Raw genomic sequence first — 27,700 nt, 5'->3', positions numbered from 1 at the left:
TATCGAGTGGAAAAAAAGTTAGCTTGTTTATATTATGCTAACATAGCTGTGTCGCTAGCGGTCACGTAGCACATCATTATATACCAGCCAAGGCTGGACTGGGACAAAAAAATCGCCCCGGGCATTTTGACTAGAGACCGGCCCACCAGGATAAAGATTGAAAATGTGACATCATTCAGGGGTAAAACTGCAAAGGATTCTGGGAACTTGTGGCAAGAGGTACTAGCGCACGCAGGCTTTCAATTGAACTCAGTTACACAGCGATAAAAAGAAACACAAAAAATGGCAAGAAGCTGTTGTATTATTAACTGCAACAGCCGGTCGCATGACAGCCACGGGAAGCCGATCGTTTTTTTTAAATCGGATTACGTTGTTGAAGAGAAATGTTTTAAGCCATGTTTCCGAAGTAAGAGCCTACGGATGGTCTGGATATACCAAATATAACGTCCCAGAACACTCCAGTTCACATGTTAGTCTGCTCCAAGCATTCCCACAAAGGTCAGAGTTTTTAGTCGTTAATACGTCATTTTTCTTAACATAATTGGTGATATAGGTTACAAGCAAGTCTGGCGCTGAACAGAAATTGTCGCTATGCTCCTTTATTTATTGTGCATAAATAGTGAATTGTCCTGACACGATATTGCGTTTCGCTTCTGTTATTATGGTACATTGACAAAAACATATACGTTTATTCACAGGATAAAACAGTTTTTTGTATCACTAATTGTCCAGTGTTATTACAGCATACAGTATTATTGTCACTGCTACATTTCTGTAATGCCTACCAGAAATTATTTCCACTACTAATTAATTACCGTTGAGCTCAAAGGTCCTATTAATAAACAGTTAACGAATGTGTATCTATGAAGACGATTTGTGAGACTGGTAAACTTACCTTTGTTCGTACGATGGTCTTTCGTTCTACACGGTGCATTTCAAGGTCCTGCACCCATCCATCAGTAAACTGTTCCTGGGCTTGTTGCAGTGACCTGAAGTTACTAAACTTCATGAGTGTATGCACTCACTCCAAGAACCGTGTAATTACAAATATGAGCGTGGTGAAAGTTGGGCAGCACGCTAAGGTATTTTGTCCCTCTGTGTGCTCGTAAGGGTCTAACCCTTTCACTGGTTTGATTTTTCCTCGTATCTTTTCTTTGTCTTTTCGTCGAGTCTGTCTTTGTACGGACCGGCATTGTTCTCCTTCGTTTTGTACATTCCTTTTTTGTGTGGCAAAGAAAAACAAGAAGGTATTGGAACCGGAGAATGAACGTTTTGCGGTGCTGCAAATGCTTGCGTTTGATGCGGTACTTGGATTGTTTTGCCACGAGTTCCCGGCATGCAATGCGCGAAAATCACGTGATTGCTAAACAAGGGGGCGGGTGCATTCGGCCTCCTCGGCTGTAATTGGTCCAGCCCAGAGTCGATCATGACCAATTGGCCAATCCAACACCTTTCATTATATATACCCTTCCTAAAAAAAAAAAAAAAAAAAAAAAATCCATCGGCCCATAAAAACAAAAAATCGCCAGCGGCCCACCGGGCAAATGCCCGGTATGCCCGATGGCCAGTCCAGCTATGATACCAGCTAGCCCAACTTCAGTAACCCTGCAAACGTCACTGCTGTTTAGTTTCTTGTCTTCATTCATGCTGGAAGTGATAACAGAGCTGTACGTTTTCATTTGTTTCCAAAACCCCGCAGTCAGGACATGCTATATTGTATTTAGATGGAAGCTAGCGAGCTAACTCCCTGCTAACTTCTAACTCCGTTAAATGTCATAAATTCCGTTTTCATGGATGCCTGGATGTTAAACTCAGTTGTTACACCTGAACAACGCTGATAATTTTATTAAAGATGAAAGACTTAAGACAGTGTTTTAACTCTCAGTAATGCCACAGTGATCATTTGATATATGGACCTGCAGCGGAGTTTAGGCTCAGACACGGCTAGTTATGTCAGACTGAATGATCGGATGGCGGACATGCGATCGTTCCTGCTGATGTCCAACTTAGGAAGTGTTATGAACAGCTGATCAGATCGGCAAAGTCAGGAATATAATTTTTCTGTTGCTGCAAGCGCTTTTTATGCAATTTTTGCAAAGCCATATGTGGAAGGAAAACGTGACCTAGGACAAGCTGAATGCATAAGATGCAAGTATAACTCTTCAAGTTTCCTATGCAAAAAAATAAAAAAAAATTTTAAAAATTGCGTTAGTTTATGTGGATGCACTTCTACCGGGATTTAAAAATAGTTATGCAAAACTGAGCGTTCCCACTCCAGTAGGCCTTAAAGGGTTAAAGACATTTAAGGTGTCCAAAAAAAAAGTTTCAAATTGCCTGAAAACTGAACGTTGTGGTTGTTTTATTAATTAACCGAGAATGCAAAATAAATAAATAAAGTTAAATTTTCATATGTGAATAAAAGGCCAAAGAAAATAAAATTTGTTGGCTACTGTGGCACTATGTTAAAGGCAGAGACATGAAAATAGTAGCCCCCCATTTTATTTGATGCTCAGAGACATTTTCTTTTAGTAAGGCCACTGCAATGTAAGTTTTACTGTTGTATAAGTTCCGCCAGCAGAGGGCGCTCGGTCCTGTACGCATCGCTAGCTGACGCTACACTAGAAGAAGTAGTGTCAGTGGCGAAGAGGCAGCGTACGGCCTGCGCGCCAAAGAGAACTGATTGTCTTATTTTTCTGTTTTTATAGGTAAGCTGGGTGGTTGATAATATAAACAGATGTTATAAAAGTGACAGACAGCAGTGGCGATTAATGATAAATGTCTTGTGTGTGGCGAATGTTAAGCTAAAGAGCTAATTTCCAAGTTGGTCCAGTTGTTAGCCTGTGCCGATCCAAGTGTTAGACTGTACCGAAACTGTGAGCTCGGTGCAGGTGTATTTTTGGGTTAAAGCCACAAGATCTATATTTTGCACAATAAGAGAAAGTGTGAATTGTTTTATGTTTAGTTCATGAAGAGTGAATGCTATAGAAATATGTTAAGAAAAACATTTATTTGAAAGGGATCTAGTTTATTAAATACAGTTAAGAAGACAGGTTCATAAATAGATTAAAACAGTAGTAAAAACAAGATAAAACTGTAATGAGTTCACTATGTTGTTCATGTGTATAGTAAAATGTATTTGTGTGATTTAACCAGTTTACAAAGGTGGTGCATGTGAATATGAAACTGTATAAGTTACTTGTATAAAGTAATGTCAGCTACACTAGAAGAAGTAGTGTCAGTGGTGAAGAGGCAGCATACGGCCTGCGCGCCAAAGAGAACTGATTGTCTTATTTTTCTGTTTTTACAGTTTTCTGTAAAAATAAATATGTTGCACGGGAGATGAGTTGGCCCATCATTTCAACAGTGTAACACAACATTTAGCTAAATTTTTCAAAATGTCAGTGTAGATGTAATAATAATAATAATAATAATAATAATGGATTGGATTTATATAGCACTTTTCAAGGCACCCAAAGCGCTTTACAGTGTCACTATTCATTCACTCTCGCATTCACACACTGGTGGAGGCAAGCTACGGTTGTAGCCACAGCTGCCCTGGGGCAGACTGACAGAAGCGAGGCTGCCATATCGCGCCACATATCGATGTGGACAAAACCTTAGCTGGGCAACTCCATCTGTTGATAGTTAAGTAAATTACTGTTGGTCAGATGAGTAATCATCTGTATTGGTAATAATCTGTAATGTCTGTCAGCTGCCAGGGACCTCTACTTCAGCTGAAGATGAGAACGATGCCTCTACAGCTCTGAAACTGCAACCACCAGCTTTTCGTTTGGTTAAATGTTGCTCTGAGGGAAACTAGTTGTTAAGGAGATGTAACTAAAATAACTAAATGGCTCACAGTCTCTGGTCTAATTCATCCCAAAGGTTTTCTTTTTGGTTGAGGTCAAGACTCAGGCCAGTTAAGTTCTTCCACACCAAACTCACTCATCCAGGTCTTTATGGACCTTGCTTTATCCACTGGTGTGCAGTCATGTTGCACACCAGTGGGGCCATCCCCAACTGCACAAAGTTGGGAGCATGAAATTGTTCAAAATGTCTTGGTATGCTGCAGCTTTAAGAGTTCCTTTTACTGGACAAGTACTGTTGGTAACTCCTGGCAGCCATCAAACCCAGACTAGTTTATAGGATGTCAGGCGGAGAAGCATGATTTGTCCCTCCAAAGAACATGAGTCAGCTGCTCGGCCATGGAAATCTCCTACACACCAGTAACAAACTACATTTTTACTAGTGGCCACTTGATACTGCCTGTAAAAGTGAGTAAATCCCATGAGCTCCAACTTTATGGCATTAAAAAAGCATGTTTACAGCCTGGTGTAACAGTTGGCTTTTCCTGCGAAAGATAAGTTCTCACTTCTCATAAACTCCATTTGCATTATTTTTTATGGCTCATCCACCTCGATACCTGACTTAAGTGTGGCTGGTTTGATTGGCAGACACTGACACCACTGGTGCTTGGTAGACATCTGAAACAAAATCAAATAAAGAATTCAGGAAGGTGGGATCTACTGTGGTTGAAATTGTACTTTCAGATACAGAAAAATAAAAAAACATAAATAAAATCTACGTAGACACTTTTATGTTCTTTCAGCATCCTGTTTTGTATGTTTTTTTTCTGGTTTTTCTCATTCGTATGTTTGTCAGTGCAAACATTGAAGACCGAGATCATCAAATAATTTATCTGAACAGGTTTCACGTCTTGTGCTACATGGTGACAGATGAAATGTGTATTTGTAAACTGGTGAATACTCAATGTTAGCAGAGACGCTTGATTGTGTTGCTGACAGTTTTATAAGAGAAGTGTGTAGGGTACCATTTGCTTCTTATTTTATTTACCTAATGCATCCACTAGATGGTGCCAGGTAAGCTCTGTAACTTTGTTTTGAACAGTTCCCTATGTCTGTGTTTCCTACATCATACCTTATGTCAGCTGATCAGAGACAATGATGCGAAAAGAAGTTAAACTAACTTGAGACAACATCAGCGGGAAACCAATTTTTTATTCAGAAAGCATGGCCTAGATTTTAGACGTTTTTTTTAAGTTTCCTGAAACCCTTTGATGTAAAAGTTGTTCCAAAGCCTGGATGCAGATCAGAACTCTTCACGTCTGTTAATCAAGTTGCAGCAATCTGGAATTTGTTCAGCTATCTGTGCTCCAAATCTGAGCAAAAGGGAAAAAAAAATATTTGAAGAACAAAGTAGAAAATAAAGTATGTTTGATGTGTGCAGTTGCCCTTGATTTTCTTCAGCTTCGCTGTGCTGTCGGTAGATGGAGCCAGGTGACCTGAGAAAGTGCCTTCTGCAAAGACTGCCAGCCTTTACAATGTGCTGCCAATACGTCGTCTGTTTATATATTTATAAAATCCAGGAATATGCCATTAGGCAGTCAGTGCTCTCATGGAGTATTAAAAGCACACTTTGCACATAATTACACAGAATTAGATGGAAAATTCCAGAATGCTGTTTATCAGTCAAACTGTGGTTTGCTATATCTTAACAAAAATACACAATTTTTCTTCAGGCTTTGCAGCATTTATATGTAAATATCCCTCCAGTCCCATAAACACACTGTGACTGGAAAAAGCAATCAGATCTTCCCACTTCACATCAGTCCACAGTAGACAAAACAGCAATAAGAGAAATATAATTACACAAATTAAGATTAGATTTTTTTTAACACTATTATTTTATTTATTTATTTATGCCCATTTTCTCTACATCCCTACTAAGCTGGCTGCTTTCTGCCAGTAATTGTGTTTGCATTTACCACGGAAAAGCAGCAGATGGCGCCATCTTACCTCTAAATGCCTCCACAGTCGTATCTGTGGAACAGCTCTGTGTTGGCAGCAATCAGCTGCAGAATAGTGGTACTGATGAATCAACCAAAAAACGTGTGGATGTTGAATTATCTCATAATAAAATAAACCTGCGCCTCATTATGACAAACTTAGTCACAGGTGTCGTGAAAAGAACAAAAAATATGAATGTGTGACTTGTTCGCTGTGAGCTACTAGCATACAAAGGGTGAACATTGAAGAAAAAGGCTCAGCTCGGTTAAAATGTATGCTTTTACATAGCAGGCTAAGGGAATGGGGATGCTTTAATTATGACTGCTGAAGTGTTTCTCGAGGTTTATCACCTTTAAACAGTAATACTGCCCAGTACTGCAAAATATGATGTCATGGTTTGATGTGTGCATTTGCACTTGGTTTTATAGACTGTGTGTCATCAGTGGATGGAGCTTTGTGACCTTTGGTACTTAATTCTTGTACCTAAGTCAAAAGCATAAAACATATCAGATATGCTGCTTAACTTTACAGATGGACTAATTGTGAGCAGTTCAAACAGTTGCTGTATATTTCTTCCTGACACAGATTGCATAAAATAAATTCCTCCAAAAACTGTCTTTCGCCGTCTTGAAATTCAGTAGCACTTTCCTTTAACACTTTCCTATTTTAAATACTTTTTAATTATGCCCTCTCTGGCGGAGACGCTGTGTATTACTCTAAGTGGGACAAGCCGAGGCTGCAGGGTCCAGGGGAAAGGATAATGATGCAGTGAAGCTCCTCGAGAAGTCCTTTGGTGTATGAAGCCCTTTTGCACCCATGTGAGTAGAGAGCAGAGAGTGTTGAGAGGGTAATTGGAACAAAGTCAAAGACAGAGATCATAATTTGTCCCTACTGATCCATTAATGAAAGGAAAAGGTTGTTTGGGACCAGGTGCAGATGCAGTTATCTACGTTTAGCATGTTTGATTTTACCCTTTTAATTTAAATTATATTTCCTTTTGTTTTCAGCCATCCTGCAGCTTCCCTGTTGGAGATTTGAGACGGGATACAGTTTCATCACTAGGAAAACACATACAGATCATAAGGTAATTCAGTTTGGTGGTGAGGCGTCATAAAGGGTTAACGGAAGCATTAAGAAGATATTATTAAAAAAATATAGAAACTGAGCAATTTGTAGTACTTTTTATAAACAATTCTAAACCTTTGAAAACCACAATTTTTAATAATAATCAAACAAAAACCAGCTTTCATTCTTTTGTCAATCGTCTGCTTTTTATTTTTATTATACTCTCATTTGAAACTGCACTTTCTTCTGATCTCCGGGCTTCCTGCAGTCTTCTGACGCAGAGCTTTCCCTGATTTTCTCCAGCTTTCTGTCTTCGACTCCTCTCAAATCAATCTGGGATTAAGCTTGATTACACGGATACCCCTCTGGGACGCTTTATTTCAATGAATTAGTCGAGTGAATGAACAGAACTGCAACAGAACGGTATTTTGTACTAGCCACATAAATTATGCATAGGCGGCAGATATCAGCTAGCCTTGATCATCTTTTTTTATGGTTTGAATTCATAGTGAGCGAAATTGTTAATTGCCAGCCTTGTCACATATAATCTGGAGTGCGTTTGATATACAGTCGGGATGCGGTCCATATATGTTGCTTATATATTCATGTAGTGATGGAGGTAGTGTGAGTGTAGGAGACCTAGATGAAATGTTTGTATGCTGCTTAAAGTTTTACAGTCCGTGATTATTGCCAGAATTATTGTAAACAAACATGAAACGTGCTTTATTTGTATATTTTGCATCTATCCGTTCTGTTAAACTACACAAGTTTCATGTAAATGCTCTAATTGAAGCTGACCACAGTGATAACGTTCATTATTGTGAACGAGCCCTAATTACTCCTACTTTAACAGGTAAGGACGGAACAAAAGAAATTCCACATTTTTTGCAATTATTAGAAATTATTTCACGGATAGATAAATTTCTACACTCTCCCCTTGTTATTATTGAATGCATATGAATGTTAAAATAAGAGTTTAGTGAGTCAGAAGCATAATTTTCCATGCAGCAGTTTTTATTGTGTCTTTCCCAAAAATGGATTAGGAACAGCCAGAGAATGGGATATGGGTCCGACACTCACCTGTGTTTTTGTGGCAGCACCATGGGTCAAGTCAGATCTCTGGAAATCTGTAGCTGTTGTGAATAACTCTTTAAGGCTTTAAATCCTGATTCTACTATCCTAAAGATATTAGAAATTTAAGTTATTAACCAAACTCTATACATTCTATGTGGTTGGATGCTTGTTTTTCGAACATACGCTCGGTTACAGCCGTTTCCTTTTCCCAAGCACGAGTAAAGATATGTGTTCACCCTACACTGGCTGTATTTACCAATTGATTAGCATGACATGCTCAGCCATGTCCTACATCGAGAGGCTGCAGTGTTAGATTAAATGCCGGCTAGATCCTCATCAGGGAAAAAAAATCAATGGTTGTTGTTAAGGGCGAGTAGCGTCCGACGGGAAGGGTGGGGGATGGAGGATAGTAGAGTCACTTTACATGGTGTGTCCTGGGCTGTTTACACTGTGGCGCCTGCGTGTATTGACCTGGATAGGAAGCCTGGGTAAGGATTAGCAGGAGAATTTGTCACTGTGCTTCTCTGGCTTGGGCTTTCTTAGTAGTAATCGCCTCTCGACGGAGCCAAGACTCTCCTGTGTTTGCACAAATTTCCACACAAGTCATCTACTTCTTGTTTTATATTTATTTAGATTTAGGCTTCACATTATGTTAATGTTTTCCAGCCAGCCACATGCAGTCAAAATAAACTGCAAAGGATGATGATTTGCCAAGATGTGTTTGTTTGCGTGTGCACTGTAGTTCAACATGACAAAAAATGAGGAAGTTTTAGAAAAGGCCTTTAGAGGAAAAAGAAGTAAAGAGAATAAGTCTGCGCCGTATTATTCAAGATTTGGACATCATCTTACAGACAAATCTTGCAAAATCAAACACAATGAAATCTGATCTGTATGTGGGATAAATATCAATGAATTAAACAATAAATCTGAAGAATAGATGTGCAAATAAGGACTGAGCTCTCACCTCTGTTAGACAGAGACTGAGTGGATCATAACCAAGGTCCAGCACGCCACACTCGAAGCACTGCACACAAGACAACGCAGCTAATGATGCCTTTTCCCACCGAGTCCACATTGGTTAAACAAACTCTCATATCTTTAAAAGGATAGAGACGACAATGAGAAAAGATGGATCGTTTCTGTTGAATCTGACTTAAACCTCACATAAAGAATTGTTCTCTGCGGCACCCTGGCATAGACTTTATGAGGCAAGCTAAGGAATGCAATCGACTGAAGTTGGAACGCACCCTTTGTTTTACCTCCTTAAAGAGAAGCTGAACTACTTACCCAGTCTGCTAGTCCATAGCCAGTGTCTCTGATCTCCTTGCTGTTTCACAGAGGTATGCTCAAGACAGCTAGGCAACATCTCCTTGCCTCAGAAAAGTTCAGCTATCTCATCTCACTTCAAGTGAAGAGGTTGGCGAATTGTCCCACTGTCACAAGTTTTCTTCCTTTTTCTATGGACCGTATCTCAAGAAATCATGGGAGTATTCCTGAAGTATGCCACAGCCCAACTATGCTCCCCCAAAAGCAAAAACCTCATTTTCTTTTGCCATTTTCTTTTTCATGATATGACCTATAAAAAAGATATTGACCCTACAATAATACAGAGAAAACCCCAACAATCAGGCGACCCCCTATGAGCAAGCATTTGGCAACAGTGGGAAGGAAAAACTCCCATTTCACAGGAAGAAACCTCCAGCAGGACCAGGTTTAGGGAAGGGTGGCCATCTGCCTCGACCGGTTGGGGGTGAGGGGAGGGTGGCAAGCAGAGGTGGGACCAAGTCATTGTTTTGCAAGTCTCAAGTAAGTCTCAAGTCTTTATCCTCAAGTCTCAAGTCAAGTCTCAAGTAATGTCAGGCAAGTCAGAGTCGAGTCTCAAGTCACTGGTGTAAAAGTCCGAGTCAAGTCACAAGTCTGAAATTTTGAATTTCAAGTCCTTTCGAGTCTTTAAAAAAAACAAACGAAAAAAAGCATGTTGCAGTTATATGCTAAATGTAAATATTAGACCATGTAATTTTTAAATCTGTGTTTTTCTCAACACATGACAAAATAGTGAACTTAGAAAATATACACAAATTGTGAAATTGCACCTCTTTAAAATGCACCTCAATTAAACCTAGCTCCAAGAATAATTTTCACCGACAGTTCTGAGATACGCTGCATGTTATTCTTGGATGCGGTTGTAGGACCGGCTTTAAAATCGCATGACAAAAATATCATACATATTAAAAAAAACTGCATCACCAACGTAGCCTGGAAAACATTTGCTAGTTAGATGAAGTCAGCTATCTCATCGTAGCATATTTATATGCATATTTATAATTATACGGTTCTTGGAGTGAGTGCATACACTCATGAAGTTTAGTAACTTCCGGTCACTGCAACAAGCCCAGGTACAGTTTACCGACGGATGGGTACAGGACCTTGAAATGCACCGTGTAGAACGAAAGACCATCGTACGTATCATAAGTTTACCAGTCTCACAAATCGTCGTCATAAATACACATTCCTTAACCGTTTATTAATATAACCTTTGAGCTCAACGGTAATTAATTAGCAGTGGAAATAATTTCTGGTAGCGTTACAGAAATGTAGCAGTGACAATAATATTGTATGCTGTAATCGTACTGGACAATTAGTGATACAAAAAACCTGTTTTATCCTGTGAATAAAACTATATGTTTTTGTCAATGTACCATAATAACAGAAGCGAAACGCAATATTGTGTCAGGACAATTCACTATTTATGCACAATAAATAAAGGAGCATAGCGCGACAATTTCTGTTCAGCGCCAGACTTGCTTGTAACCTATATCACCAATTATGTTAAGAAAAGTGACGCATTAACTACAACAGCAGACTGACCTTTGTGGAAATGCTTGGAGCAGACTAACCTGTGAGCTGGAGTGTTCTGGGACGTTATATTTGGTCTTTGAATGGCTGCAATCCAGTCGCCTCTTTGTTACTTCGGAAACATGGCTCGAACAATTTCTCTTCAACAACGTAATCCGATAACAACCGATCTCTTTACCCGTCGGCTTCCCGTGGCTGTCGTGCGACCGGCTATTGCAGTTAATAATACAACAGCTTCTTGACATTTTTGTGTTTCTTTTTATCGCTGTATAACTGATTTTAATTGAAAGCCTGCGTGCGCTAGTACCGCTTGCCACGAGTTCCCAGAATCCTTTGCGGTTCTACCCGTGAATGACGTCACATTTTCAATCTCTATATAATATGCATGTTAAATTTTATATTTGGGGTAAAATATCAAGTCTTTTCAAGTAAACCGGTTCAAGTCCAATTCAAGTCCCAAGTCATTGGTGTAAAAGTCCAAGTCAAGTCACAAGTCTTAGAACATTTTTTCAAGTCAAGTCTAAAGTCATAAAATTAATGACTCGAGTCTGACTCGAGTCCAAGTCATGTGACTCGAGTCCACACCTCTGGTGGCAAGACAAAAGATACACTGTAGAACAGAGCCAGAGACGAATTATAACTCCTGATTAAATGCAGAGTGGTGTAGTCTGTAGTTTGTGAAAGTTTAAGACTTTGGTAGGTCTCGCTCTTAACAGTCTAGCATCAATGCACAATGTTTAGGATCAATCAAAATAATGCCTCTGTCTAAAATAAAGCAGAGCTGACTGAAGAGGGAAATGTTTTTGTTATGCATAGTCATAATTTTCAAAAATACGTTAAAAATATTTTTCTTAAAATATGTATTTTCATGGACTGTAATATAAACTAATGACATCTTTAACAGCTCAGCTATGCTCCCCAAAGCAAAAAGCTCCCTTCCTTTTGCCAGTCTTTAGATGTGACAACCAAAAATGCAGATCAATGTTTAAAAAAAACGAAGAAGCATGGACTGTCAACTACAAACTACACCAAAAAAGTCAACGACCGTTACTGTGGGTAGCGCTTTAAGAAAAATAAACAAAAATGATATCCAGTATGTGCTGTAAAAGTAAAGCTAGAATATCACAAGTATTCTGCACCTTTCCTCAGTTCTTTGAGTGGTGCTTGATGGTGATTTCTTTAATTTATTTTTTTTCTCAGTGCTTCTATATAATTATCTTATCTTTTATTTTTCTTTCTTGAATTTTTTGCTTTCTTTTGAGTAGAAATGGGATTAAGTTGTTTGCAGTAAAGGTTCATGACCAAGACCACATGAAGAAGAGTACAAACCATATCTTAGCCTGTTAGAAGCTGATCTGATCATCTGTGAAGTGCTTTTGGTTTCCTGCCTTAATGGCTCTAAGGTAGGTAAATACCTTCTGAGCCCTGCCAGACCACAGTGACACCGTTGGCCTGGCATGTGTGAAGACAGACTCTGTCAGCTACAGTGTTTTGAAGAAACAAGTCATGTGCAGTAACTGTACTGTACTGGTCCTGCCTGTCATAATATTGTGTCATTTCAGCCAGTAGAGTCTGCTAGCTTGGAAGCACTAATTAGGTGCTAGCAAAATAAACAGAAAAAAACATCAACATTGTTTTGTAGACAATACTTTACTGTACGGGACTGCAGCTAACCATTGTCTTTATTATCATTGTTATAATATTTTTTTTATTGTACATTTGTCTATAAATTTCTCATAATGAAAGGGTGATGCTTTCAAATATCCAGTTTAGTCTAAGAACCACCTGAAACATTACTATCCTGTTCTATGTTTCATGCAAAAGCTTCGAATGCTCTGCCAACATTTGCCATCTTTGTTTAAAAGTGAATCTGTGCTTATATACGTGCCAGTTACTTGTTGTTAAACTAATAACTAAGTAAGTAGTGCCAGTTTTACAATTACTATGCTCAGATCTGTTCAGGAAGTTGGAGAACATATTTTAGAATGACAGCATTAACTTTAAAAAAATAAAATAAAAAGTGCAGTAAAACAAAGATGAACGTACACTTGATGCAGGACCGCAGTTTTCTGTTCATGCTTGAAACATTGCTGTTTAACTGATTTAGGCAGAAAGTAAGCTTCTGAAAATAATACGGTTTTAGCTTTGTTTACTCCACCGATGGTAGCGCAATAAAAGATGTCTGACATCAGCTGTAGCAGATTTTCTTAGGTGTCCTATAAAAAAAACAAAAGTACAGCTTGTTTCAGTTCAAAGCCATAATAATTTAAAAAAATCATTTGGTCCTTGGCAGGTTCTACTATTTTTAAATGTAACCTCAGATGAACAATAACACATTTTACATGTTTTATACTGTGTAATGATTTATTTAACAAAGACTTTGCCAAAATCGCATACAAGCTGTAAAAAACTAAAGCCCAGTATTCAGTAGCTTGTAGAACTACTGTTAGCACCAATAACTTGAAGTAATCATGTATTCTTACCCATATTGCTTCAGTTCACTGAGGTTTGTGGGCATTAGTTTATGCCCAGTTTTATACACCTTGATTCCTACTTTTTCAGCCATTCTGTTGCAGATTTGCTGCTGTGCTTTGGTTCCCGTGCATGAAACAATCAAAGTAAAGCTTCACCTGTTAGACAGATAGCCTCACATTTTACTGTACTAGAATACTTTGGTATACAGATGAGTTCATGGTTGATTCAATGATGCTAGGTGGAAAGATCCAAACTACAAAACAACCACAAATCATCTCCCCTTCACCACCGTGCTTGAGAGTGCTAATATGCTATTTAATTGTTGCTAAATCTGGCTCTCTGCATTATGTCAAAACATCTTCGGTTTGGTCTCATCTGTCCAACAACATGCTCAACAAGTGTTGCTAGGCTAGCTAGAATGCAAAGTCCTTCAGATGCAACTTTGAAATCCTGATCCATGCCGCCATGTTCTTTTAAGAAAGAAGGCACCTTCTTCTGGCAGCCCTTCCAAATAAGCTTTACTTGTTCAGTCTTTTCTTAATTGTGCTCTCATGAACATTCAGTACAATAACCGATGCCTGTAGAACCTGAGATGTCGCTCTCGGGTTATTTTGCAGTTTTTCTGAGCATTGCACGGTCTGACCTTCAGGTGAATTTGCTGGAACGTCCACTCCTGAGAAGATTGGTAGCTGTCCTGTTCTCACTAGTCATTAATCTTTCTCAGGATAGAATGATGGACTTCAAATTGTTTGGAAACTGTCCCATAACTCTTACAACACTGATGAGTAGCAGAAATTGCTTTTCTAACATAATTGCTGATGTCCTTCCTCCTTGGCATTGAGTTGAAACACACCTGAACGCTCCAGACCAGCAAACGGCCAAAATTGCTGCTCTTATAGAGGTGCTCACACTTGTCGAAAATCAGTTAATCAAGTGATAAGATTGTATTTAGGTTTTTCTTCTTCTCTTCTGCACAGTGATTAAGTTTTTATGAAATAAATATTGACACAGTACAGTATCTCACCTGTTGTTATTCATCATTCACAGGTTCTAGTTACCAAATTTTAAGATACGGTGAAGAGTAGAAATTTTTATTATGTACTTATATGTAAATTTCATGTCGATTTTTTTTCTTGCCTTGACTGTGTTTGGACGTCAGGTGATGCACCAGTGTTTTATCTTCTGTGAAAATATGTATCTTCTTATTGGCTGTCAAAACAAAAGTTTGAATGCACCTCAAACTTAATCTGAAGTCAGTGGTTTAAAATTATTTTATTAGTAGTAGTAGTAGTAGTAAGGAATCATAGATCATAAATCCAAAAGAAACTAAAAACATTTTTAGCTGTGCTTCTGGAAAAGAAAGTCAACAAAATGCTTTCACCTTAACTTAAATTGACATTTATTCCAAACTGCATGTGTGAGTTTTAAAACCCAGTGAGTTGTATACTTTTTTTATTGGTTAGAATTTCTCAATTATTGATGTATTGCGGCGAATTTCTTTGTTTTTTTTTCTTTGTTTGTTTTTTTTCTAATTCACAAATAATAGAAAATGACATGGGTGAATGCAGCAGTAACATTTCACCACACTGGATTTTTTTGTTACCAAAAACCTGGCTTACATTAATTATTTACCAACTGCCTTTACTATAACTTGAATGATTTTATCCCATTTCATTGTGTTTTAGTCACTGCTGACAAAACAGTGGAAATATCGACTCCTTCCCACTGTGTATTTTGCTCTCTCTTAGCTGTACACACCTCACACTCTCTCGACTGCGTGACTCTCAGCTACTCAAGGACAAAGAGGGAATGACTTCACTGTTTTGCTGGTGTATGTCTTGTGTTTCTGGGGCAACAAGGAGATTATTACTGCAGAAAGAGCTGTGGGTGCTGCTGGTGGTGCCAGATAATTATGCATAAACAAACGAATCTTCAGAAAAGGTGTGCTGCCAAGGCTCTCTGGCCATGTTAGAAGTGAACCAACAGGAAGAAGAAAAAATTTTTTCATATCGGTTACTGACTGGGAGCAGTTTCATATTATCGATCATACATCCAAATGAATGAATTGGTTGCCTTTTGTATGTTTTCACTTACAAAGCTTTGTACATGGTCACATGCTTTTTCTTTTTTTTAAACCAAAATGGCCTTATTCATTGAAATGTATTTTCTATATAACATTAAAACAATATTAATGATTGAAAAAAACAACACATGACGTGAAAGTCAAATATTTTTAACGGGTTTTTTTTTTTTTTAATGTACTGTTCTCAGTATAATATCAGTTAATTGGTTGTAACATATGTAGATATAAAATTAGTTTTAAAAAAAATCAGTGTGTTCTACTCCGTGACAAAGGGTAGCAGATGAGAAAATATGAGTGAATATGATGAGCGCGCTTCAGGGTTGACATTTTGGGCAAAAAAACAAATAATTAATTAAATACATTCTTCAAATTTCTCTGGCAATTATGGTTGTGCATGCTGTAAGGAGCATTTCAACCTGAGAGTGAGCTGATGATGCTGCTGAGCTGCTGTGAAGTGCTTGTTAACAAGTGATTTATGAGTCTGGCTTATTACTGTGAGATTTCATTGATTTGTGGAAAGTTCCTACCCCCCACTTATTGTGTGATTTGCACAGAAGAAGTCCAAAGGTTGGTCAGAACTGATTTACCTAATGTTTAATTAGATTTGTTATAAATCTTGCAGTCACATGCGCATATATAGACATGCTATATGGTCCAAGGGTTGGGCTTATGTAGGGGTGCATCTACAAGAGCAGGAAGTGAAGACTTTTGAAACCTTAAAATCATCGCTTCCTTCGAGGTAGCTTGCAGTTTGTACCCTCCAATTTCCCCTCACTGACTTCCTGCATTCTTTGTCCTAAAACAAACCCCTTCATCGTAGCATCCAGATAAAGCAAAAGGATAGCTGGAGAAGGACCTGCTGGGGTGTGGGATTGCTTATAGGGAAGCACCCGAGCGCTCGTCTGCTGGATTTGTTTGACTCGGGTAATTGAAAGTGTTTTAAACTATTATAGCAACTGGAGGGCTTGTTTAACTGTCGAGCTGCCAGTCAAGCGGGTGGGCCAAAAGCCCGAGCCCGTCAAGGCCTGTCAGTCAATGGAAACGAGAAGTGTCGGCTTAATGGATTTCTCCACACTGCTCTGTCTGCACGCCCAGCAGAGCTAGGAGAGAGGGAGGGGGGGGGGGGGAATCAATGCATTGTCATGTGTGAGTGTTTGAGGCATCAAACGACCAGGTGGATTGGAACTGTACTTGCCTTACGTCGATGTTGAGATGCAATACAGGCAGGAGGTGTTGGTTAGAGTGTGTGTAAATGCAGTGCCTCTATCACATACACCAGCCTGTGTGTGTGTGTGTGTGTGTGTGTGTGTGTGTGTGTGTGTGTGTGTGTGTGTGTGTGTGTGTGTTGCAGCTTCCTAAGAGGACCAGGCTTTCTGAGATAGACAGACGTTCTCTTCTTGTCTCCAGAGGCTTTTGCTGTGATTTGAGGTGTAAGAGGGGTCATATCACCCTCCAAACAAGTTTGCTTTTCATTTTATAGTCTCTCCACAGGTGAAGAAATGCTCTTTTGTCTCTGTTTTTGTTGCCTGTTTTTCTTTTGTATTGTGTGAGTATATATAATTGTTAGTCTCCAGTATATGAGACATTACATATATGATATATGATATTGTGTCCATGTGGTTTTTAACCACATGGACACAAACTTTTGGGACAAAATTGACAATACTGTTGCGCTTTGTGTAATCATCAAGGAAATAGTTAAATGTTAAGGTGGGCAGGCCTATGTAAATGTGTTTAATGAATGGATTGATGGGTGGGTGGGTGGATATAATTTTTTTTCTCTAGAGAAAAAAAATTATGTAGCGATGTATGATGTCACTAAATATTGGTACTTTAAAGTATTAATAGAGGCCATTTCTGCCTGACACTACACTGAATGATTTTACTCATTAGCAGTGACATCAGGCATAAAGATCTCATACTTAACGACTCCGTATTAGGAGAATATTACTCGTGTAATTCCCCAAACTTGCAGTCTAATCTAAACCGGTGTGTGAATGGGTGAAAAAGGATGACCTAGTGGACATCTTTCCTCTTCTGCAAAGCCTGCTGCAAAGCACTGACACCGACTAAAGTTTTGACACACCCACGCAGCTTACCGCCTTATGAGCACATCAGATGTGCATTCATTTTATTATTTCTAGTCTTGGTCACAGCGAAAGGCTGCCATGGCACGTACCTTTGCTTCATCTCAGTACCACCTAGTGTAATTTATAGCCAGCAGATCCGACTCCAGCGCCATCATTTTTAAACGCCCCTTCTTTTATCTCTACCAAATGATCGTATTAACCACTGCCAAAGACTAACACAATGCAGGAGGAGACGTCTGTGTTGAGCTAAACCAGACTACCTTCTGAAAGGCATCAAATCATTTCACCATGTTGAGAGCGAAAAGTGGTAATTACTTGTAATTGGGGCTTCAAATTCTTCACTCGCTCGTCCCTCTTTTAGTAAATTGGATGATTTCCTTTTTTTTTCTGGAGGGATGATAGATACCTCAGAACCTTTTAGGGGTGGGGGTGGTGGGGTTGGGCAAATTGAAAACAGTTTTTCTTCCATTTGAAATGTGTTACTGCTCATGTTCTTCTTTTTCTGCCGCACTGTCTTGCACTTCCTTTAAGGTCTGATCTGATTAAAAGAGAAACATTATTACTGTTGTGTTGTATTTTTTCGTGATTACAACTTCTCTCCCTGTCTCTCTCTTTTTCTGCTGTTTTAACCTCCAGATTTTTGCCAGTATGAAAGATTTTTCTTTGTTTTTTTTTTACTTGAAAATGTCATTACATATAAATTACCTTTTCATGGAGTATATACAGTAACAGTCGCAGTTGTACTGTGTGGTTATGTATATAAAGTCAATTTCTTTAAGCATTCTCTTCTTTTCCATTAAGCATACAAAGAATTCAAGAATTCAGATTTGTTTTAATCCCCCTAAAAATCAAACATTTCCTATGAACAAATGTACCCAGCAGTGTTTATTTTGCTACAAAAATGACTTTATAATGACTTATTCTTCAGTATTTTTGCGCATTAGTCCTGGGCTCTTTAAATGACTGAACAAATGATTGCTTTCAGTTGTCATTTGCAGACCATCTTGTAAGACATGATATAATCCTTAAAGTCAATCATAACATAATAATAATGCAATCCATACATCTTGATGGAAATATGTTTTATTGCTTTTAATGTCTTACAAAAAGACCGAAAACAATTAAAGATATATCACAGAAATGTAGTGGATTGTCAACAGAAACACTTGCAGCACAGATAGTTTAAAATACACAATGCAAGAAATGTACATAAACATTTAAAATATAGGTGAACAAATGCTTTAGCACCTACATAAATCATCAAAATATTTAACAGGATTTTGAATAGAATTTTTTTTTCTGGTTAGCACACAAATTGATGTGTTTCTGATCTTCATATGTAAAAATAAATAAAATGGGAAAACAGGAAAAGAAAGGAATGTGTGGCAAAATGAAAGCCAGGAGGGACGAGAGCAAAAGATTCGAGACAGCGCTGGAGGACTTTTCCTTCTTGTCTCACTAAATCAAGTAGTGGTGTCTCAGCAATATTTAAATTGTGCTGCATGGAGTTGTTCGAGCCGTTGTTACTAGATGTGGGTCCCTGTGTTTCACACACATACACATCGAAAGGACTTGTGAACAACTGACCTTGTGTAATGTTTTTAGATTAAAACGCTGAGGCCGAATAGAAGCAGACAGTGTTCTGCACTGGTGTGAGACTAATAATAAAGAACACAGAGGTTCTGAACTGAGTAATCCAATTTGACCTTGTCTATGAATTGACGGTCCAGTGAATAACATTCCTCTAAGTGAGGCTCTGGCAGAACTCATGACCCACTTTTAGGGTCTCAGCTCACCAGCTGAAAAACACTGCTCAATGACATTCAGATTGGCTGTGGAAAAAAAAACAACACTGAAGACGACAGAAGCTTTTTGTTTGAGTGTAACACTAATGCCTTTGAAGTTGAAATACTAGCATATCAAATCAACACAAATCAACACCCTTTATGTTCTGCAGGCTGTTCACCCCATGGGTACAAAAACCCTAACTCTATTGGTGTGAATATTAACTCATTATGTCAGTGTTGCTTCACCAACTTTAAAGCAGCATATAATTTAGTTAAACTAAGTAATATTTACAATACCTAATTTTAACAAGCTGGCTCAGAAACAACCCAAGAAGGGTTGAGTTCATGACATGCTATAGCTTGGATGCTAATGCTTACCTAGCTTTATCTGGCTAACATTAGCAATGTTAGCTTGCCAGCTAGCTGGTGTACGAATGGATTTGCTTCTTTTGGGTAACATTTATTGTCAGTATAAAAGAGGGATGTAGCTTTGAGATCAGAAAAATGAAAATAATAAGTGACTAAAAAGCTAAATAGCTGTGGTTTCAAAAAGACTTTCAGTCTCCAGTTTTACAGTCACTGTTTTGTTTTGTTTTTTACCAAGATGGCAACAGTGAAAACATTCACGTGGAGCCTTCGGAAATCTGTGGATAATATCACTGTACCTATGCTCACCTTCAATTTAATTCAGTTCAGTTTAATTATATAATGCCAAATCACAACAGTCACTACAAGTTGTATTATTATTGTAATAATACACAGAGAATCTACCAATCCGATGACCCCCAATAAAAATGCACTTTGCGACAGTGGGAAGAAAAACTCTCTTTTATACTACTGATTTATACTACAGTTAAATCAAAATGTAAATGCAAAAATTTTAAAAAAGCATGGTTTCAACTTACTTACCTGTTTGCAGATATTAATAAGCCTGTTAAAAGGCCATCATCAGTTGCTTTCACGTCCAGAATATGCCCAGCAGGTGGGCACTTTTACCAGTTAGCAGGCTGTCATTGCCTTAATTTATCGCAGTTGGATGAACTAGCTGAATGGGTTGTGTGTTTCAGCTTTCAAAGAGCATTTAAGGAAGCAACCAAACTCTACAAGGCTGGGATGGTGCTGGCACTGCACTGACATCACAGTTTTCTTTAACAGCTATTTAGTGCTTGTGGTAAAAGGTGTGTTTTTTAAAAAAATCTTCAAGAACGTACCATGTAGTTGAGAACATTTACAGTGACACTAGAGGGCAGTGTCCCCTGCTGAGGTTGTTAAGAGATAGTGATGCCATTTTTTCATCTTAAAAGGAATTCCAGAGATTCTGAAGTAAACTTAATAAATCATAAAAGGGTGTAGCTACAGATGCTGGCTTTATAAGAAAGTGATTTATTGGAAAGTGCTTTCTTCTTAAATCTTAATTTTTTAACTTGCACTGTTACCAATATAAACTTTGGTTTTTATTACCCAGTGTACTATAATTTACTATATATTTACCCGGTAAAAAGAAAGGTTTACTCTTTAGATCTCTTTAGATGCTGAGATAATTTCAGGGGAAAGCAAAAACCCACTTGAAAAGAAATTGGATTTTCTCTGTATATCTGATAAACCTTGCAGCTTTATGCATATAATTGCCTCTTACTCTCTATATGCCCCCCCCTCACACTGTATGACTATGTGAAGCTCATAGCAGAGGGCCCACTGTGTCCTGCCAGCAGTGGAAACATCAAAAGGGGCTATTTGGCAGAAGCTTGGGGGGCTAAGCACATAGGCTTGAAGGAGGAATAACACAGAGTGAGGTGTTATTATTACAAGGCTGATTTAGGACTATTATGGAGAAGCTCTTTGGGGGTTTCAGTGCTAACCACCATGATGCATGTACACACGATCGTGCATGTGAGCAGAATGTGTGTCATTTACATATCGACTTCCCTGGCGTACATTTGTAAGAAAAAGTGAATTCTCACAACATGTGCTGTGTTGTTGTGAGAATTTCCAATCTAATAGTAACATATACACAAACGTATGCACGCGGAGGGCTTGGAGGGAGATAGATTTGAACACTAAGAAGGGAGGGGTGTGAGGTCGTCTCACGGCGAGTAAATCACATGTGACAGAGCCCAAACTCAGCCGAGGTGTGTCTCTTGACACAGTGTGATGGGGCGCGCTCTAATGCATTACTGTCCAGCAAGGTTTTGACTATGCAGGCGCCTATATGTGTCCGTATGTGCAGGCGAGCGTGTGTGTGTGTGTGTATGCATCTGGGCCCTCTTTACTGCGATGTTGTGAGCAGCCAATCATTTCTTCCAGTCTAATTAGCACACATGTAAATTCAGAGTAACTGTGGAGCACATCCAGGGAAAAACCAACTGCAGCACAGCAGCCTGCTCATGATGTGAAGGGGTTACTTTGTGAGTGTGGTTCAAGGATTATACTAGTGTAAGAGAGCTGTCCACCACTAGAAAAGCACGACTCATGGCCAGACCTTTTTGTCGCATGCTTGTGCTGCCCCCTCCCAAGTGCCAGTAACCATTTGACCATCATCACCACTAGCCATCCTGCTCATTTCAGCCTACGATATGTCACAATGAACACACAGATTGTTTAAAGAGTAAATATTAGCTAAATTAATTATGTCCAACAATTGTAATGCCTATTTTACAAATTTACTATAATTTTACAGATTTTGGTATTATTTTAAATTCTAATCAGACAACAAATTATATTTATCTTAATATAATTAGTATTCTTTTCTATTGGAAACACACACAAACACACATACTGAGGATATGGTGGGTGCATATCACACCTGATGTAACAAGACATTGTTTCCTCGTTGGCCTGCGGGAAGAGGGACAGGAAAGGATGGAGGGACGCTGGATCGGAGGGGATAACGACAGGAAGAATAAACACATGAATAAATAACAGCAAAAGGCAAACAGAGCCGAGCCATCAGTCCGATTTGGCCAAGGCTTGTCGCCGCTTGTTCACTCACAGCTGGGAAATTCACGGTAACTTGGTTTGGTTGAGGGTGGGGGGGGGGAGTCTGAAAACTGGACTCACCTCAGTGTCAGTAGGAGCCAAATACATGTAGCACACGTCAGCATTCAGGGGTTTTTTCCTCCTTGTATTGCACTGCAAGAAGAAAAGGAGGTGCTGGCGTATGTGTGTGTGCGTGTGTGTGTTGGTTCGTATGGTGGATAGTTTTCTAGCTTTGGAGGAGGTCACAAAAGACAAAATTATATAATAACAAGAAGAAAGCTGTTTTTAAAATGACAAAACAACAAATCAAATATCAATCCATTTTTCCCTAATTTGCTGACATTTCACAAAATAAGTCAAATAAGTTGGTCCTAATAAAAGATTAATCCTATGCTGTAGCCCGAAGTAAAAAAACCTTTGAGTACTAAACATTTTATATCCATCAGGCTCTACAGTTCACCCTTAGACTAAAGAACTAGGATTTATAGCTCAAAAGCAGTACATTAATAGTTTCCCTCTGTTAGGACTGATACATCTTTGTCATATGGAAGGAGAGGGGGTGGTTGAGTACATTAGTGAAGCTGAAGCAACACAACACTCATGCTCATAAGTTAGCAGAAGCAGGGTTTTTTTCCAGGATCTGTCCGACGGTTCAGGCTCTTGTACGTAACTCCCCAAGGAGACTTATAGGGATCTGTTTCTCTGGGCCTATCTGTGTGCAGAAGCAGTAATAAATACACATCTTATATTCATGTGTGTGCGTCCGTGTGTGTGTGTCTGCATGGCTGACTCAAAACCGACCCTTTGAAGTGAAGTAACGATGAGGGGAAGTTAATTACGTCCCATTATGCAGGCTGGGCGCGACCATGCACCAGTTAAGGCCATGTTTTTCCCTTTAATTAAGTAGAAAGCCAAGCGCTCGCCTGTCAGGGAGCTGCTAAAAGAGCATTTCAGAGGAAGAAACCCTTGGGGCGCTGATGAGAGGGCGCTAGGACTGGCCACATGTTAATGGTGAGGTGTTAGCATCGTAAACCACGTTATCACTCGCCACTCTCAGTAGTCTTGCAGAAATGTATAAAGGGAACTCTCTGAGATGGTCTCCAGGGGAAAACTAGCAAAGCTCCTTGACTTTGAGAGTTAGTGCTTCAGCACTACAAAGTGTACAGGACCGGGGGAAGTTAAGGAACTTTTTTTAACAGCTTTAAAAAAAAATGTGCCTAAGCGGTAAGTTCTTAATTAGAAAGTCCCTTGGATATCTTGTAGAAATGTAGCAATTCTAGAGAACTTAAGAAACTTGATTATCATTTCTAGCCACAGATTCTTTTCTGAAATTTGACACTCAGGTTAATAATCCCTCTATCAAAGCTGCGGCTCGATGAATTCACAGTTGAAGGAAGTAAACAAGTTTCAGTCACAAGTTCATTCGTCCATGTAAATATGTAAGATCGTTATTTTGAAAAAGGAAAAATCTTTTCAAGCATTTTTATCACTGCGCAAATGTGGATAAAGTTCTTTTTAAGCAAAAATATAAACTTTTAGAAACTCTTGAAACACAGAAAATTTGGTGTAATATTTTGCTTAGAAGATCAGATTCGAGTGTTAAGTTGAAAAACAATATTTTATTCAAAATGTAGAAGATGAAAAAAGAGATGTGCTATGACTTGTGTAACAAATCAAATATAAGACATTGAAATTGCTCTTTGTATCATTTCCAGCCACTAATGTAAGATTGCTATTTCTAAAACATCAATTAGTAACTGATATTAGTATTCATTACAAAATCAGTGAAAGATCTTACAACCAGGACGCTCTTCAAACATTCAAATACCCAATAACGAAAAAACGGATAAATAAATTAGCAGCATTTGTTTAATTCATTTTTTGAGGTCTTTAACAAATAAAAATAAAACATGACCTGATGTCAGCCTTAAGTTTGATTATAGAATAATAATTTGTCATATAGCTGTGAATAAAGCTGCCTTGCAAAAGAGAAATCAAACCCAGATTTGCACTCCTCACAGCTAGCAGTACACACCAACGTCCAGTCTTTGACAGACAACAACTGAACATCTTGTTGGAGCACTTTGTTGCCACCTCATTTTCTTCACCTGACGTTAACGAGCGTAATTGTTAATATTCACGTGCAGGGTTTTATAATGTTGATTTCTTGATAAATGAGTCGATTGCAAAGAATTAACTTGTCAGTTTCTCCTGGGACCTGTGACTAAAACTAACACTGCAGTCTCTTTAATTGGTGTGTGTCTGTCTTTTCAGTGTGTTCTCAGTATAGGACAGTGCTGCTGTGTTGCAAGAAAGCATGTTTCCGAGGCAAGCAATTAGATAGAAAGTGACAGCATGAAAGTATGATGATTACTGTTACACAAAAGGCACATTTATCCAATAGAGAGAATAACTGGGATAGATGATTTTTTTCCTCCCTACCAGTGCCGTTATTTTGGTCACTTCACTTTATTTGCTTAGCTAATCCTCTCTGACGACTTTCAGTCTTAGACTGCCTCAGCTGTCTCTTTTATTTCCCCTGCCTCAAATATTTTATCTGATACCCATCTATGGTGTCTGAGGTTTCATTACAAGTGTAATACGTCTTGACAATTCTCTGAATAAAGTGTATTTTTTTCCCTCTCCTCCATCCTTTCCTTGAGGAACGGAGTCGGTACTCTTACCTTAATATTAACTTAATGTTTAATGCAATCAAATCAGCGATGAATATTTTCATTGTGCCTCATCAGTACATAATTATTCCTGTTTAAGATGTTTGACCTGCTGCCGCATATCGTTACATGAATGTTTCCACCAACACCTGAAATTATTTTATAATTCATGCAGTGTTCACGCAAGAAGGTTAATTAACACGAACCACAAGTGCCAGAGTTGCCAAAACACAATGCAGTTGACTACCAAAGGGTGGTGCTAACCACAAACTAAATTAATCTACACAATTTGAAAGTTAAGATTAAGACACACTTGATACATAGTAACAATAAAATATATATTTACTCCCCTTTATGCCCTTGTTATACGTATTGTCTGATAATGACGTACATGGGCTGGCAACACAGTTTTACAAATACACACATATGTATAGACATAAGTATGAGAACACACTCTTTCTTACTCACTCCACACATATTGACCAGTCTGGGGGGTCAATGACTGTGCAGATGACAACTGAGTTGTTATTAATGGCCACTGCGTTCCAATACCTCCGTGTCTGTGCTGGGAAAATAGTCTGTAGCCTGCCCGCACTCTTCCCCCACACTGGGCTCCAACTGTCTGGCTCCACTGTGTAAAAAGATCCAGGCTTGTGTCTCTTCTTTATCCTCTCCTAACCTCTTAAGACCAAGGAGAAAGAGAGGAAATCAATAATAAAAAAGCTTCTGTAAGTTTCCAACTAGTTGTTACAGAAATGCATTTACAATAAAATGCATTTATCAATTATTCTTTATCTTCAGGTGAAAAGTGCATTTAAGAGGAATCGCATGATTAAGTTACATGCACAATTATTTTCAGGGGGACACTTTAAAACACTTTACATTAACTCATTCCAGGGTCCTGATATGACACGCTTTTCTGGGACACTAAGCAAATTTACTTTCATTGTGATTTTTCTTTAAACTCAAGATATCTGCTGTGAGGATGGGAGGAAAAAGTATATTTTCCCCAATTACTCCCAGTTCAGTAACTTCCATGTTTGGACTAGGATTTTTCTACACAAGAGCTGGAAACCTAGTAAATGAATTCAACTAAAGCAAACTATAGCAGAAGAAATCAGGGCAGCATCTGATTGTGTGTCCTGGATAGAAGACGGAGTGTTGAAGTAGCGGAGGAGGAGGAGGGCCTGCAGCTTCTCACACAGTCCGCTTATTGGAGAGCTGTCATGTGTGGCAAAACTCCAACCAGCCATTTTATTCTCTCAGTACTCACAGTACAGCCTCCTTTTCCCTCTTATATCCTGTGGCAATAACCCCTTCATCCGATGATCTGTAACCATTATGCTGTTTTCCTGCGTTTTCCATCTTCTCCTGACTTTTAGGTTGTCTGTGGCCCTGTCACCACCCTGCCTGCCACCCAAGTAGATCTTCGACCTACTTGATTTCTCTCTTTTTCTTGACTGGATTAGACTTTGATTGGATTTACCTCCTCTTTGCACTTGTTTATTTGATAATATGAACAAATGTACAAAGCAAAGAGACAGGCATTGTTTCCAAATTCGGAAAACTTGATTTTTCATTCATTTTTTTCTTATCCTGTTTTTTTCCCCCTAAAACTGAAATTCATTTGCTGTTTCCACACTATTGGCAGACACATCTTTTGGCTTCAGGAAAATCACATGAAACATTTCTTCATTATTATCTGACATTTTAAGAAGGAAATTTATGAATCAATTAATCTGACTGAAAGAAAATGACTGGAAGATTAACTGATAAAGGGGGAAAATGTTACCAGTTGTTTTAAGCCCATTTTTATAAACATATAAAACACAATATCAGAGATTTTAACACTCCAGAAACCTCGACTGATATATTACATTTTTTTTCGTTCATACACACATGCACTCAGAATTATACTTAAGTTACAATGCATCTGCTTCTTTGATACAGTATATATCAAATTTGGGGGATGGTAGCCTTTGTTAACCCTCTTGTTCTTTGACTATCCTTCACAGACACTGAATTTATAGTGATCACAATGATGATCCATTTCGTTTCTCCTTTTTGGCTAACTGGTGTTCCCCCCTTGTCAGATCCTCTTTTCCTCCTTTACATCCTGCTCTCACCCCCTTTATTTCTCACTCCATCAGGGTTTATTCTTCCTGACCCTTGTCCTGTTTCCATTTCCCCTTACTCTCTCAATCCTCCATCCTCCTCACTCCCGCTCTCTTTCACCCCCTCTGTCTGTCTCTCTCCGTCTCTGGATGGGTTCCGGCTGCTGAGCTGGTGGGGCTGGTGGCCGGTGTGACGGCTCGGCTGTCTGGTGTCGCGTGCGATCAGGGCGGACGTCGCGCGGCGAGGACGATCGGAGCTGAGCGCCTCCGCCTCACCGCGGGTCACCTTTCACGGGCAATTAGTGTCGGAGCAGAGGCGTGCTTGCCGCTTGTCGGCCCTGCTTATTGTGAAGATCAACGGCAATCAGTCTCCACACTCCACTCTGCTCTCGTTGCCTCGCTCCTTTCACATTTCTGCCTCCAACCCCTCACTCTCTCTTCCCCTTGTCTTTCTTTGTTGCCGCTCTATCTTTCTGAGTTTTCCCCTGATGTGCTTTTGCAGCTCTCCAGCTAATGGCTGCTGTCTGGCAATATGTTATCCGACTGTTCAGCTCCCTCTTCATTACAGAGCTTTTACTTATTTGCCCTTTGTGTTAAAAATTATATAACGCTATGAAGACACTCCACAGCCGAATGCTCATCTCCCCCTCGCTGCTGTTCTTTTTTCTCCAGTGCTGACTTTGCAAGAATTACTGAGAATT

General features: G+C 39.0%; 2 long non-coding RNA genes across 4 annotated transcripts in view; one reads left to right on the top strand and one right to left on the bottom strand.

The window, feature by feature from the left end:
• LOC309699464 overlaps positions 1-1,809 on the bottom strand; it is a 37,989-nt gene extending 36,180 nt beyond the window's left edge. For both annotated transcript variants that reach the window (XR_014274356.1, XR_014274357.1), the window contains exon 1: positions 896-1,809. This is a non-coding gene — a long non-coding RNA (uncharacterized lncRNA). The remainder of the gene's footprint in view (positions 1-895) is intronic.
• Positions 1,810-2,640: 831 nt separating this feature from the next.
• The window catches only part of LOC309699465, a 96,295-nt gene continuing 71,235 nt past the window's right edge, over positions 2,641-27,700 (top strand). Inside the window, exons 1-2 of one of the 2 annotated variants that reach the window (XR_014274358.1) lie at positions 2,641-2,705; positions 6,815-6,891. This is a non-coding gene — a long non-coding RNA (uncharacterized lncRNA). Of the gene's footprint in view, positions 2,706-6,558; positions 6,626-6,814; positions 6,892-27,700 lie in introns of those variants that run through there. The other variant, XR_014274359.1, reaches the window with a different exon arrangement.

This window comes from Aulonocara stuartgranti, assembly GCF_965226115.1.
Source record: "Aulonocara stuartgranti genome assembly, chromosome: 22".
Classification (NCBI taxonomy): domain Eukaryota; kingdom Metazoa; phylum Chordata; class Actinopteri; order Cichliformes; family Cichlidae; genus Aulonocara; species Aulonocara stuartgranti.
Note: the sequence above shows the minus strand (reverse complement) of the source record. Positions and strands in the feature narration are given on the sequence as shown.